General features: G+C 32.2%; 1 non-coding gene across 1 annotated transcript; it reads left to right on the forward strand.

The window, feature by feature from the left end:
* Window positions 1-259: 259 nt before the first annotated feature.
* LOC139856350 (small nucleolar RNA R71) lies at window positions 260-366 on the forward strand. Its single transcript, XR_011761837.1, has one exon. It is a non-coding gene; the product is annotated as a small nucleolar RNA R71 (small nucleolar RNA).
* The last annotated feature ends 6,873 nt before the right edge of the window (window positions 367-7,239 follow it).

The following is a 7,239-nucleotide window of genomic DNA, read 5'->3' on the forward strand; positions in this document are numbered from 1 at the left end:
CATTCGTCTCTCGACAGCATCTATCTTTGCGGAAATGGAATCTAAGTCATGGCTAGAATCGGCTCTAGCTGCTTTAGATGATCTAACGATATCTTTTTCTTGGTGCCACTCATGTGAGTGGGAAGCAGTGTTATCAATAATTTTATAAGCATCAGTTTCGGTTTTCTTCATAATGGAACCACCAGCTGCTATATCTATGTCTTTTCTTGTAGTGATGTCGCATCCTTGGTAGAATATTTGTACTATTTGACAGGTGTCTAAACCATGTTGCGGACATTCTCTTAATAACTTTCCAAATCTTGTCCATGCCTCATATAGAGTTTCATTTAGTTTCTGTGTGAACGTAACAATTTCTCCTTGAAGTCTTACGGCTTTAGATGCCGGAAAGAATTGTTTAAGAAATTTTTCAACTAAAACGTCCCATGTATCAATCGCCCCTTCAGGTAATGATTCCAACCAATCTTTGGCTTCTCCCTTTAAAGTCCAGGGAAATAACATGAGATATATCTGTTCATCTTCCACTTCTCTTATTTTAAATAGTGTGCAGATCCTATTAAAGGTACGCAGATGTTCATTTGAATCTTCCTTCGGCGCACCACTAAATTGGCATTGATTAGTCACCATGTGTAGAATTTGTCCTTTGATTTCATAATCTGGCGCATAATGTCTGGATGAGTAATTGCGTGACCTTGGCCAGTGCGTTTAGCTCTCATTCGGTCTTCCATACTTAAAGGTTCTAGATTCTCCATAATTGAATTTGTTGAATCGGAATCACTAGAGGATTCTAGTTTAATGGTTCGTTCCTCAACAATCTCTGTTTGAATGATTGGTGGTTCTGGAGGAAAAATTAATGGTTCAGGATCTACGAATCGTCCTTGAATATTCTCCGGATTCTCAATTGTGAGGTCGGGTTCAAAAAATGGATTATCGGAAATTTGAATTGGAGTACTTGGTCGACTGGATGACGATTCTAAAGAAAAATCAACGGCGGTAATATTAGCTAGATGTCTTGATCTAGTTATAGGTGGTGAACGTACAAAAGGTGGTGAACGTCTTGCTCGGTGCATTCACTGAATATCCTATTAGTTTTTAAAAAGGAAAGAAAAATTATATAAGTTATCCAATTAATAGACTTTTCTGATTTTGCTCACGTTTCGAATAGCCAAAAGATGCAGCAGAGGGGCAGGATTCGTTTGGTCTCAATATAATTGATGACTGTTTGGCTCCAATAACCCGGTCCACGTACAAATCCAACTATTACTACGAACCAGAAAATTTTGATGTCTATCAATTTAACCACTTAAAATAAATTTTCATAATTTTAAGAAATTTAGATAAGAAGTAGAATAAAAAATCTATGTCCTAAAAACTAGAATAGCGAGAAATAAGAAAGAAAAAGAGCGTGTCGGAAAAAGATCGAAAAATAAAAATAAGAAAGAAAAAGAGTGACTTATAGAACTTAAAAACACTCGACTAACCCAACCTTATTACTATCACTAACTTAAAATTATAATCGGAAATTGAGATTACTAATTAGAATGATAATTGATACATAGGTAAAAGGCGTCTAAAAATATTAAAGCTTACAAGTAAAACTATATCCCAAATGGCAATAACTTAAAAAGAAACTAAAACTTAAAAAGGCGTCGCAAAATTCTAAAGCACCTAAATCTTAGTCTAAAGAAAAAGCACTTAAGGGATTTTACGGCAAAGCCTACAAATCTAGAAATAAAAATATAACTATGGCAAAAACTAAGTTTAAAACTAAAAACTAGCGAAAAATACAAATATTACGCTAAAACAATTAAAAAGGGACAAAATATAAAAATATACTAAAAGTTGTGAAAATTACAATTTTTATAAAAATATTATTTTTATATTATTTAATTTATAAAACTATTAATTTTATAAACTAATTAAACTAATTAAAATTTAAAATACAATTTATTTTAAAAATTTAAAACTAATTATAATAATAATTAAGTAATTAGGGTTAATAATAATAAATAATAATTACACCGTAATAAATGCTGTTAGGGTTTGTGTGTGGCCCGTGTCAGACGGCTTCGCGAGTTGCGGTGCTCGAAGCTGGAAACTCCGCGAGTTGCGAGGTTCCAATTTTCAGATCAGGAGCTTTCGTTTGACAGGTTTATATTTTGTTTTATTTTTTTTATTTTTCTGTTTTAATTTTCTGTTTTAATAAATATATAAAATATTAATATAAATTAAATAAAAACTTATGTTTTAAAAACTAAAATAAAAATAGAAATACTTTATAATTTTAAAAAAAAATCTTAAAAATAGATTTATATATATATATATATATTTTTTTCGGTTTTTAATTTTTTTAATTTTTTTAATTTTAAAAAGTATATATTTTACAAAAACTAATTAAAACTTAATAAGAAATTTTTTTTTTTTATATTAGCGTTGCGCTTCCGGCTTTTAAGCTAGATGTTCCCCGGCAGCGGCGCCAAAAATACTTGATGTTTTGCGAGGTGTATATAAAATAGCTATTAAATTTTACAAGGAAATACTATTAAATACGATACAATTTTACACAAGATATTTATTTATTTAGAGAATGGATATACTTAAACCTTGCTACAACACTTATAGGCAGTGTACCTAATCGTACAGTAGTGTAGTTTTTAGTAAGTCCGGTTCGTTCCACAGGGAAAATCTTTTAATCAAAGCTTAACGCTATATTAGTTTAATTTTAAAAAAATATAAATATATATATATATAAGTAATATTATTATTATAAAGGGGGGTTTTTACCGTTTAGTGACCGGTTTGTCAATTTTAAAACTTTAGTCGCAGTTAAAACAAAATGTAAAATATTAAATAAATAAAAGACTTAATTTAAAGCATAAAGTAAATAACGATAATGAAATTGCGAATAATAAAAGTGCGATAAAATAAACTTGCGATAATTAAAAAGTACGATAATTAAAAGTGCAATTAAATACAATAACAATAAAAATGCGATAATTAGAAGTGCAATTAAATATAAAATAAAGGAAATTAAAAATGAAATAAAAGAATTATGCTTATTTAAACTTCCGTAATCATGATGTTTGACGTGTTGATTTTAGTTTTATTCCCATGGGTTAATTGTCCTTTGTCCTGGATTATTTAATATGTCCGTCTAGTTTTTGTCCATAACAGTCCATCAGTCATAAATATAAAGTGCGAGTGTCCTCGTCAAATTATCCTTATACCCGAAGTTAAATATTCCAACTAATTGGAGACTTAAACTGTAACAAGATTTTAATACTTTGTTTAATAATTACACCAGGATGTCGACTGAGTGTAACCCAAGATTTTAATACTTTGTTAACAATTATGCCAAGTGTCCTTGTACATAATTTCACCCCTGTTATAATAATTCTAGTGACTATTAATCCATTCCCGTGTCCGGTTAAATGAACGATTATTCGTACATATAAATACCCCGCCCATCGTGTCCAATTGAGTGTATATGGTTATTTATAGGGACGTTCAATTGTAAATCTTTATATTAAAATTAACAAACTATCATTTAGTTAAACAAATATAAAGCCCATTAATAGCCCATAGTCTAATTTCTACAAGTGTCGTTCTTTTGTCCAAACCCCAATTATGGTACAAAGCCCAATTACCCAATTTTAGTAATTAGCCCAACATCATGATTACTTCAGATTAAATAAGCATAATAATAACTTAGCTACGAGACATTAAATTAAAAAGGTTGAACATAACTTACAATGATTAAAAATAGCGTAGCGTTATACGGACAGAATTTCGACTTACACCCTTACAACATTCGCTAACATACCCTTATTATTAGGATTAAAATTAAAAATAAAATTAAAATATAAATTATAAATATAAATATTACGTATAGATAGATGGATGGATATATTTTGATATTAAAATTCGTCGAACTGCGTTGGCTTTTATAGGCATTTCATTTTTTGGGGCTCCGCGAGTCGCGGTTCTTTTAGCCTTCGAACTCCGCAAGTCGCGGAGTTCGTTTTTACAGCTCATTCAGCCTTGGCTCTTTGTTTGCCGACGATTTTAAATAATAATATACTATATATATATAATTTTTAAGAATTATTTATATATTATATTATATTCATGTGCATAGTTGACTTGTAATTTTTAGTCCGTTGCGTCGAGCGTTGAGAGTTGACTCTGGTCCCGGTTCCGGATTTTCGAACGTCCTTGTGTACAATTTAATATCTTGTACTTTGCGTTTTGAATCTTGTACTCTTGTAATTTCGAGACGTTTCTTATCAATAATTGGAACCTCTTTGATTGTATTTTGTACTTTTGAGCTTTTTGGTCATTTGCGTCTTCAATTCGTCGAATCTGTCTTTTGTCTTCACCTTTTAATATTTAAACGAATATCACTTGTAAATAGAACAATTGCAACTAAAAGCTTGTCTTTCTTGGGGAATAATGCTATGAAATATATGTTCGTTTTTAGCATTATCAGAAACCCCAAAAACACCGAAGCATATATGTCAATTTTTAGGATTGGCTGGTTACTACAGAAGATTCATCCAAGATTTCTCCAAAATAGCAAAACCCTTGACTGCATTAACGCATAAAGGGAAGAAATTTGAATGGAAGGATGAACAAGAGAAGGCGTTTCAATTATTGAAGAAAAAGCTAACTACGGCACCTATACTGTCATTGCCTGAAGGGAATGATGATTTTGTGATATATTGTGACACCTCAAAGCAAGGTCTCGGTTGTGTATTAATACAACGAACAAAGGTAATTGCTTATGCGTCTAGACAATTGAAGATTCACGAGCAAAATTATACGACGCATGATTTGGAATTAGGCGCGGTTGTTTTTGCATTAAAGACTTGGAGGCACTACTTATATGGGGTCAAAAGTATTATATATACCGACCACAAAAGTCTTCAACACATATTTAATCAGAAACAACTGAACATGAGGCAGCGTAGGTGGATTGAATTGTTGAATGATTACGACTTTGAGATTCATTACCACCCGGGGAAGGCAAATGTGGTAGCTGACGCCTTGAGTAGAAAGGACAGAGAACCCATTTGAGTAAAATCTATGAATATAATGATTCACACTAACCTTACTACTCAAATAAAGGAGGCGCAACAAGGAGTTTTAAAAGAGGGAAATTTAAAAGATGAAATACCCAAATGATCGGAGAAGCATCTTAATATTCGGGAAGACGGAACCCGGTATAGGGCTGAAAGAATTTGGGTACCAAAATTTGGAGATATGAGAGAAATGGTACTTAGAGAAACTCATAAAACCAGATACTCAATACATCCTGGAACGGGGAAGATGTACAAGGATCTTAAGAAACATTTTTGGTGGCCAGGTATGAAAGCCGATATTGCTAAATATGTAGGAGAATGTTTGACGTGTTCTAAGGTCAAAGCTGAACATCAGAAACCATCAGGTCTACTACAACAACCTGAAATCCAGGAATGGAAATGGGAAAACATTACCATGGATTTCATCACTAAATTGCCAAGGACTGCAAGTGGTTTTGATACTATTTAGGTAATAGTTGATCGTCTCACCAAATCAGCACACTTCCTGCCAATAAGAGAAGATGATAAGATGGAGAAGTTAGCACGACTGTATTTGAAGGAAGTCGTCTCCAGACATGGAATACCGATCTCTATTATCTCTGATAGGTATGGCAGATTTATTTCAAGATTCTGGCAGACATTACAGCAAGCATTAGAAACTCGTCTAGACATGAGTACTGCCTATCATCCACAAACTGATGGGCAGAGTGAAAGGACGATACAAACGCTTGAAGACATGCTACGAGCTTGTGTTATTGATTTCGGAAACAGTTGGGATCGACATCTACCGTTAGCAGAATTTTCCTACAACAACAGCTACCATTCAAGCATTGAGATGGCGCCGTTTGAAGCACTTTATGGTAGAAAGTGCAAGTCTCCGATTTTTGGAGTGAAGTGGGGGATAGATAGATTACGGGTCCGGAGATAATACAAGAAACTACCGAGAAAATCATCCAAATTCAACAAAGATTGAAAACCGCCAGAGTCGACAAAAGAGCTACGCGGACAGTAAAAGAAAAGATATAGAGTTTGAAATTAGAGAAATGGTCATGCTTAAGGTTTCACCTTGGAAAGGCGTTGTTTGATTTGGTAAACGGGGGAAACTAAATCCAAGGTACATTGGACCATTCAAGATTATAGATCGTGTCGGACCAGTAGCTTACCAACTAGAGCTACCTAAATAACTCGCGGCTGTACATAACACTTTTCACGTCTCAAATTTGAAGAAATGTTTTGCTAAAGAAGATCTCACTATTCCGTTGGACGAAATCCAAATCAATGAAAAACTTCAATTCATTGAAGAACCCATCGAAATAATGGATCGTGAGGTTAAGAGACTTAAACAAAACAAGATACCGATTGTTAAGGTTCGATGAAATGCTCGTAGAGGACCTGAGTTCACCTGGTAGCGTGAAGATCAGATGAAGAAGAAATACCCGCATTTATTTCCAGAAGATACGTCAACACCTCCAACTGCTTAAAATTTTGGGACGAAATTTATTTAACGGGTAGGTACTGTAGTGACCCGAACTTTTCCATGTTTATATATATATATATATTAAATGAAATTTTTATTTACATGATTAAGTGTTTCCAACATGTTAAGCAATCAAACTTGTTAAGACTTGATTAATTGAAATAGGTTTCATATAGACAATTGACCACCCAAGTTGACCGGTGATTAACGAACGTTAAAAATTGTAAAAACTATACGATGACATATATATGGTTATATATATAGTTAACATGATTTTATTATAAGTATGTATCTCATTAGGTATTTTAACAATGAGTTATATACATAAAAATGAGACTATTAATTTAAGAAACTCGAAAACGATATATATAACGATTATCGTTATAACAACGTCTTACTAGGTACATATGAATCATATTCAGATATTTATACACTTGGTTAATTATGTTAAATGATAAGTAAATATATTATTAAGTATATTAACAATGAAATACATATGTAAAAATAAGACTACTAACTTAATGATTTCGAAACGAGACATATATGTAACGATTATCGTTGTAACGACATTTAACTGTATATATATCATACTAAGATATATTATATATCATAATATCATGATAATATAACAATTTAACATCTCATTTGTTATAATAAACAATGGGTTAACCACATTCAACAAGA

This window comes from Rutidosis leptorrhynchoides, chromosome 6 (assembly GCF_046630445.1).
Source record: "Rutidosis leptorrhynchoides isolate AG116_Rl617_1_P2 chromosome 6, CSIRO_AGI_Rlap_v1, whole genome shotgun sequence".
NCBI classification, from domain to species: Eukaryota; Viridiplantae; Streptophyta; class Magnoliopsida; order Asterales; family Asteraceae; genus Rutidosis; species Rutidosis leptorrhynchoides.